The sequence below is a fragment of the Vigna unguiculata genome, chromosome 11, assembly GCF_037176805.1.
Source record: "Vigna unguiculata cultivar grain cowpea cultivar isolate G323 ecotype 2 chromosome 11, ASM3717680v1, whole genome shotgun sequence".
Lineage (NCBI taxonomy): Eukaryota > Viridiplantae > Streptophyta > Magnoliopsida > Fabales > Fabaceae > Vigna > Vigna unguiculata.
This window is the reverse complement of record NC_140802.1, coordinates 2,159,465-2,168,481: the sequence shown is the minus strand read 5'-3', so window position 1 is coordinate 2,168,481 and position 9,017 is coordinate 2,159,465. Positions and strand designations below refer to the sequence as shown.

Genomic DNA, 9,017 nt, shown 5'->3' with positions numbered 1-9,017 from the left:
AATTTTTCTAGTAAAATCGCTTGAAATTTATGATACCTTGGTGTAGGAAAAAATAAGAGGGTACATGAAGAAATCTTTATTATGAGTGGTGTGAAGAATGATTATGCTGTTTTTATGTATATAATAGATATTTGTACAAGCTTTTAGCCCTCCTAATGTTCTTTTATAATATTTTTTTTTTGGTCGACAAAAGAAAAACAGTTCTACTATTTTCTTACCTATATTTCTTTTAAAAATTATAATTGTTAGTGTATATGATTGTTTTAAGTAAATAAATAATTGAATACAAAAAATTGTAATATTCTATTTTTAAGTTGATTGATAAGATTGTTGTCAATAAAATTATCCATTTTGGAATGTTAAGTTCCTGTCACAATTTTATTTTTATAAAATATCTTAAGAGTGGAATGAAGAAATATTTTTAAAATTATTTCAAACCTTAACTTCTAAATTATGTGAAATTATTGGGAACGGTAAAAGTAATATGTAATAATAGTTTATTATACTTTAAAGATATAAATCATTCACAATTGGTATAGATAAAAAAAAATACTTATTAATGCCAAATATTATTGAAGGATGACGATATTATCATTTAGTTAATTTTTATAGTTGAACATAAATTAGATTGTACTGATAGACAGAGACTATCGTGTGTTGTGTAGCTGCGTTGAAATATGAAAATATATTTGTAAATGAAATTATTATATTAAATAATATATATATCGTAAGTAAATGTAAATTTTTTAATAAAGGTACGTGATAATTATTAAAATTGAAATATGTAATCATATTTATTATTAATGAAATTTAAATAAAACTAGTGAAATTTATTTTTTTATATTCAAACTGTAATTTGATATGTATTTATCTTTTTATTCATATACATTTTTTATCATGTTTTTCATTTCCTTCGTTTAAATTAATATCGTTAATGTGGATAAACTTACACGGACAAAATTAATATAAAAGAAATTATTTAACATCTTTTTAATCAACTCAAAATTAAGTAAATTTAATAAAATGCTATTATTATTGGCTCACCCTACTCTAAACTGTTTAACACAAAATTAAAGTTAGAAATTATTATTGAATTAGTTTAGGCTTGGTTAGCACTACTTAGTACTGATCTTCAAAATTCAATAATACTTAGTAGATGCTAAATGTTTGTTTTCCTACAATGTTCTACAGTATTTATCATTATTTTTTAATTAATCTACGATTTAACTAAAATGGCTAAATTAATATATAACCGGATATGAAATATAGCTGAGGTAAAATTATTACTTTGTAGTTTATTTTTATTTTTCAAAGGTTAGCTTATGATATTATTTTACATAAAAATTTAATTAACAATAAATTATTTCATATTCCAATAATATTAAATTTATTATGAATCTTTATTTGATTAACATGAAAATTTTTAATTAAATAAAATTTATTTTATACTAATTTTTAAAAGGATAGACACTGACATTTATAAATTTGTTAATATATTTATGCATAATTTAAAAAGTATTATTCCATAACTTTTTTAAAGATGAACTTACACGTGTTTTCTATATAAAAATAATTAAATAACAATAAATATTTCCAACCACTAAGTCCAATATTTATATATATATTTATATATATATATATATATATATATATATATATATATATATATATATATATATATATATATATATATATATATGACCTAAATCGCTGAAAGATCACACACTCCTTTCGGCGCCTCCTTTAGGGTTTTTTTTTTTTTTTTCAGTCTCATTTGCTGTGCTTTGAAGATGCAGAAGTGAATGTTTTTTTTACAAATAATTATTTCTTCAAATATTTTCTTGTCTAGATTATTATTTTTATACACTTCTTTACCTTGATAGATGTTTTTTACATAATTATATTTCAAACCAATTACTTGTTTAAATATTTTCTTAAAAATTTTCCTACATTATTTATTTTTAAATAAAGAACAAAAAGAAAAAATACTAAAACCTATCTCAAAATTCAATTCCTCACAAATTGAAATTCGATTGTTTTTTCAATTAATAAATGCTGTGTTTAGGATTCTCTCTGAAACTGAAATTTTATACGTGGAAATAATTGACACAATATATTGTTGAAAAAAATATATAAAATATGTTATTTAAGTGAAAAAAAAATATCTATGAATCCAACCCTTTAAAGAATACTTACGTGTTGTCTTTCTTCTGTCTTTGATTCACACGATGCAGCTCTATCTCTCCCCAATTACTTAAATCTTCAATGCAAACAATAAATGTTCTGATACATTGTTAGTAACAAGTGCTGTGTTAATTACTTACTTTTTTTATCTACATTCTTGAAGAAATAATTAAACTAATATTTGTTAAAGAAAATGTTTCGGAAGAGAAGTAATAATTTTGGTGTTTCTCAGCTTATTAGTAAAATCTATATTTTAAACTACAATAACAAATCACTTTTTATAGAGAAAAAGAACTTCATAGAATTATAATGTGTTCATTCCTTGTAAACAAAAACAATGTTCAAGTCTGACCCATTCTTTCATCTGGAAATGATATTTATCTTTATTTTCATATCTTTCTTAGCTGGAATTTTACTTAATACAGTAAGTAATATTTATGATATTTAAGAGATTTTGATTGGTACAACGTTGAAACCTTCTACGTGGCGGCACTCTTATTAAGGTGATGGTCCTCTTCGCCTTCTGTATAATGCAGAGCAGAACTGATAATGCATCGCTGGATTCATAAGGAGACACCAAAAACATTAATTGGCAGCATCATGGGTGGATTCCTTACACTGTCTCAGATCAAAACCATAATTGGTAGAATCATCGGTGGATTCCTGATGATAGCGAGGGATTAAACACATGCATTGATTTCCATTTAACCACATCAAACTTTAATTCAATCACACTCACAGAATTCCAATGCAGACTGCATTATTGGCATACTGTCTGCAATTTATTCCATTACCAATATTGAATTCCTTGTCGAGTCGATGTTAAAAAATAATTTTGATAAATAAAATTCTAATAATATCTAATATCACCATCTCCTCCACAATGGTGTTTCTGTCTGCAAAATAGCATGGTTTAGAAGATGGAATAACAGTAAATAAATATAATTTTTGAATAAGATGTCTCTAAAACATTTTTCTTGTTTGAGACAATATATAAAATGTCTAATAATGTATAAGTAATAAATTTCTGAGATAGAATAGAAATTGTGAGAGTGTAAAAGAAAGGAAGAAGAAAGAAGGCGCAGAAGAGAGAGTGTGAAGATTTACCAAATTAAGTTAAACATATATATATATATACAGATAACCACCATCTGGTTGATGGCACACACTTCAATGTTTTCTGATAAGAGAAAAAATCGGTGAATTTTGTATGCATTGAACTAAGATACACGCGCATGCATGGTTGAATCTGAAAAAAAAAAGGTCAAAATATTATTATCCTCTTTAAAGTTTTCTTTTCTTTTTCTAACCATGCATCTTACTTTTCTGTGTATGTTAGATAATGATGTTTCAAAGGTGAATAATGTTACGATGGTCAAAATCTCATTTTTCTAACCCTATTAAATTTTGTTTTTCTTATCTGGATACTTGTGTTTTGTAACCTACTTCAGCATCTCAATGCTACATTAATGCATACTTTGAATACCTTGTATCGGTAAATTCATTGGATATTCATATGGCACACATCTCAACGTTTTCTGATAAAATAGATTCAGTAACTGTTATGAGTGAAGAAAAGACACACTGAAAATATAACAAAAAAATACATAAAAGTAATGGAATCATTTTATGACTTGTTATCTCATTACATCTTTAAATGAAACGAAAAACACAGTAGAAATTTAATAAAATAATACATAAAATTACATGCTAACTCTATATTTAATATGACTTCTACTCTTTAATACGAGTGTTGACTTGAACAGAGACGTCGTCGTTTGAGAGACGGGTCTCAGCTACGTTTCCTGAAAAGATTAAAATAGAAAAATGATTAGCATTGGTATTAAAAACAAAAATAATGAATGCTGTATACTTTCAATAACAAAAACTACTCACCCATCAGGTTCACTGAACTTCCTCCATATATTAACCTTCAGGGTTCATTGCTGCCTTTAAAATAAATAAATAATAATAACTTAGCAGTGTCAATTGAATGTAAGAAAACAAAAAAATGTAAAAAGTGTTGATTTGATTAGCAGCAGCATCCCTTCATTTTTTATGCAATCAGATAACATACTTCCATGCATTTCTGTTTGCAAAATCACATGTTTTAGAAGATGGAATAATAAATATGTGTTATTTGTGAATAATAACATCTCTCTGCCAATAAAGTCTAATAATTTAAGTATTAAATTTCTGACATAGATAAACTATTTTACTTTCTTTTATATAGTTTTTTTCTTTAATATAACCATATAATATTCATATAATCAATTGCATCCAAACATGTGACTAATACATTATAATTCCAATTTTGTAAACCAACGAAAGGATTAATTTTTAACTTTTTTATATAGATGTATAAGATTTCATCCTTTCACAATATGGTTTCAAAACTAGAACTACAATTCCTGTATGCAATTAATTATTAAATTTTACATTATTAGACTGAAATCAACAATGACATTTAACCACATGTAACAATACATATAATCACAAATTATAATTTGGTTAACAACAACACAATGCACGAATCAATATCAAAAGAAATTCTTAAATTGACTAAAATGGGTATCAAATCTCACCAATATTCAAAGCCATAACTCAGAATGGTTCCAACAACAAAACATAAAATAAGATATATATTTTCAAATTAACCGACACGCATGAAAGTTAATATAATAATTACACAATACAATTTTTTCAGCTCACAATAAAAAACAATAATTTATGTTAGAAAATAAATTTGATGAATACTGTACTAATAATCTCTTCCACGATGGTGCTTCTCTTCTTACCTGTTCGGAAAATTAACATGGTCTAGAAGATGAAATAATTGGAAATAACATTTGCAAATAACATTTTTTAATCCGATTGACAAAAGTTTATTGTTGTATAAAATAAGATATTCTCATCTAGAATGCAGTCTTGAATTTCTTAGATAAATTAGCTATTTTAGATTCCTTGATGAATAAAAGTAATGTTCTGTTAAAATAATAAAATATACACTTTGAAAACAAGGATGTTAAAATCAACATAATGCTTAGTGATGGAAAAGAAAAAAACTTCAAGCTGGTATAATATATAAAACAATTTTCCATAATATAGAAAACAAGATCCGTATACTTTAAAGCAAGTTTTTGAAATAGCTACTGTGACATAAATATATAAATATAAATTAATGTTCATGTGTTTATAAACTGAACAAATGGCATATATCATTCCTTTAATTATCTTAGCATAAATAAGAACAGAGTTATTAAGAAAAAAATATTAAAATTGAAACAAACTGATAACATTAGAAAAAAAAATGCAATACAATCGTTTAAAGTTTTTTAGGCACAAGAATATGAGAATGAAATATAATAACATATTCCATGAAAACTTACAGTCAAAGAATCAGAAAGTGACTTGGAGCGGCAACAAAGAAAGGAAAGACCGAAGGAAACGAGCGCCGAGATGTGAAGTCTAAGAGAGTTTTAGGTTAACTTTTATACCCGAAAACCGAAAATGAAGATCCACTTCGTGTGGTCGTAAAGATTGCATTATTATTTAATTACTTTTATTAAATAATACTACTCACTGAATTTTTTAAAATGTGAGAATAGGTATGAAATAATAATTTTTTACAATATAGATAAATATAGGAACTGCTTTATAAAATGTATTTGTCTTACTAAATAGATTAGTGTTTAATGTGTTTAAAGTGATTATTACTTTAAACATGTAATTATAAAAAAAAATTAATTCATTAAAAACATTTAGGTTTGTCAGTGTCATTATAGTTTATTAAAAAGACGTTTTAAATGTGAATTAAGCAAATAACATCGAAGACAATCATTAATTTTCTTATTATTTGGAGTTAATAATTCCGAAAGTGATCTTGTTTCTTTTTTAAGTAAAAGAATATTCTACATTGTAAAAAGTTTTCTAAAAAAATAGAATGTAATTAGAAATTTAAAGATTAAAAGAAATGCTCTTTACTCTGTTTTGCAAATGTCTGTTTGTTCCTTTGTTCCTTTTCTTGGAAAATCTTACAGCTTCAATCTTCCATATCTCCCTGATTGATCTTCTTCACCTAGTTAGGAAATAAAATGGATTAAGAAAAAGTTATGTTCTACATTGTTGCTCATAAAAGAAAAAATATGCAAAGGGATTGAAAGATGAAAGCTAAGAGATGAAGAAACTTAAAGATTAGAAAATGAAGAGAAGATAGGAACTGCATGGTGCTTACCTTGGAATGGAGAAGAAGAAGCTTTTACGTTCTTTCTAATATTTTCTTCATAATTTTAGAGAAAGGACGTAAATTTTTTTCTTTTTTTTTTTCTTATCATATAGAAATATGTCATTATCTTAAATGGAAAGGATTTAATTTCTAAGTTGTAATTGTTTTAAGTTTGAAGAATTTTATTTTATGGATTGAGACATTTTAAATTTTAAATTGTTACAGAAAAAGTTATATTAATCTGTTTTACAAATTTTAGACATAAAAATATTAAAGCTATTCGCATCAGATTGTGCCAAGTGTGTGGACTATTTTTTTATTAAGTTGCTGGCGTGGCTATATATATATATATATATATATATATATATATATATATATATATATATATCTATAACAATATATAAAGGGGATTCCCCTTTTTGTGTCCACTTTTTAAAATACCGATTTTACCCTTTAAATATAACAATTTATTAAATTTTTTAAAATTGACCGTTACTTTTACAAAAATTTTATAAAATCAGATGTCTCTGCTTCTTCTTTATTTATTAATGGTTATTCTTTTATCTGTTCTGATATATTTCACTTTATTTTTAATAAATATAATTCTAATATATATATATATATATATATTAACTTAATAACATTATCATATTATCACCTACTAATATAATATCACGTATATTTAAAAAATATATACACACAGGCGCGATAGCGCCTGTTTTACGCTAGTATATATTAAAATCTTTTATCATTAGTTTTACATTAATGCATATTTTGAATTCGTTGTATCTGTAAATTCATTGGATATCCATATGCCACACATTTCAACGTTTTCCTTTTCTTTTTCCAACCATGCATCTTACTTTTTTTTCTGTGTATATTAGATAATGGTCTTAACTCCATATTGTGTCTGAGAAGATGAAAGTAGAGAAGTGATTAACATTAGTATTAAAAACAAAGATGAATGAATGGTGATATTACAATAACATACAAAGATACTCACCCACCAGGTTCACTAAACTTTCTCCATATATTGACCTTTTAAGATCTATTGCTGCCTTTAAAATAATAATAATAATAAATAATAATAACTTAGCACTGTCAACTGAATGTAAAAAACAAAAAAAAATGTCAAAATATTTATTGTCTTTTGTATCGACTTTGTCTGTAATATTATCGTCCTATATTATTTTAGTTATTATGGTAGAATTTACTGATAGCTAACCAACACAGATTTTTTTTTTTGTAATTTTATTTAAATAATTTAATTAATTATTTCTGTAACTGTAAACAATGTTGCATTGCATGCTCAAAAACACAACATTTATGTGTTGCAGGAGTTTTTATATGCTAACCTGGTGGTACCTTAATGTTTTTTCTGTGAAAGAGATGGAATCCTTCATTTGATTTACACCAACATCCATTGATTTTTTATGCATTGAGATAACATAGTTCCATGCATTTCTTGGATCTCTTTTTACCTTTTTGCAAAATCAAATGGTTTAAAAAGTAAAATATTTATCATATGAATAAACAAAGTGTTTTGTTGGTGTAGTTAGATATATATATCTTGAAAGAAGTTCGTGAAAAAAAAAATTGAAAAAGAAAAGTCATAAGTAGCTCTATGTAAAATATATTCAGAATATGCATTACAAGTACATAAACCATAAACCAGATTTTTCAAACATATATACATAGGTAACCACCACCTATTAAGAAATAAATTTAAACTAAAATGTGAAAACCTATATGAAACTTACGGTCCCAGAAAGCAACTTCCGGCGACAGCAATTTTGAAAATACAATGACATATAGAGAAAGGAAAGACGAGAGGAGACTCTGATGTGTAAACATTTTAGGTTAAACATATATTAAAATTGAAACAAACTAATTACAATACAATCGTTTAAAGTTTTTTACACAGAAGAATATGAGAATGAAATATAATAACATATTCCATGAAAACTTACAGAATCAGAAAGTGACTTGGAGCGGCAACAAAGAAAGGATAGACCGAAGGAAAGGAGGCGCCGAGATGTGAAGTCTAAGAGAGTTTTAGGTTAACTTTTATACCCGAAAATGAAGATCCACTTCTCCAATCGTGTGTTCGTAAAGATTGCATTATTATTTAATTATTTTTATTAAATAATACTACTCACTGAATTTTTTAAAATGTGAAAATAGGTATGAAATAATATTTTTTTACAATATAGATAAATATAGGAACTGCTTTATAAAATGAATATAAAATATTTAAAAATTAGTCGGTAAAAAATATCAATTTAGTCAAATAAATTTTTTATACTAAAGTTACTACGATAACTTGAAGCATTATATATTAATATTAATAATTTAAGTATTTAACTAAACTACTATATAAATAATATTTAGTGCTTAGTTTTTTTTTTTTTGTAAAATAATATTGGTTTTAAAGACTGAGCATAGAAGAGTTTATTATAATTATTGTTACTTAAAGTAATAAATACTAATATTTTATATTTATTTATATTAAATAGGGATAAGCATGTTATATTTAATAATCATTCAAACTAAATAAAAGAATTAAGACAATAAAAAATCAAATCACATAATTTGATAATTAATTTTC

At 24.8% G+C, this 9,017-nt stretch overlaps 2 long non-coding RNA genes across 2 annotated transcripts; both read right to left on the bottom strand.

The window, feature by feature from the left end:
* Positions 1-2,116: 2,116 nt before the first annotated feature.
* On the bottom strand, positions 2,117-3,279 carry LOC146880827 (uncharacterized). The gene is made up of 2 exons (XR_014986468.1): positions 2,924-3,279; positions 2,117-2,847 (listed from the first exon to the last, which is right to left on the bottom strand). It is a non-coding gene; the product is annotated as an uncharacterized LOC146880827 (long non-coding RNA).
* Positions 3,280-3,792: 513 nt separating this feature from the next.
* Positions 3,793-8,447, bottom strand: LOC114168590 (uncharacterized). Its single transcript, XR_003600700.2, has 4 exons — positions 8,380-8,447; positions 6,169-6,262; positions 4,081-4,134; positions 3,793-3,989 (listed from the first exon to the last, which is right to left on the bottom strand). It is a non-coding gene; the product is annotated as an uncharacterized LOC114168590 (long non-coding RNA).
* Positions 8,448-9,017: the final 570 nt, after the last annotated feature.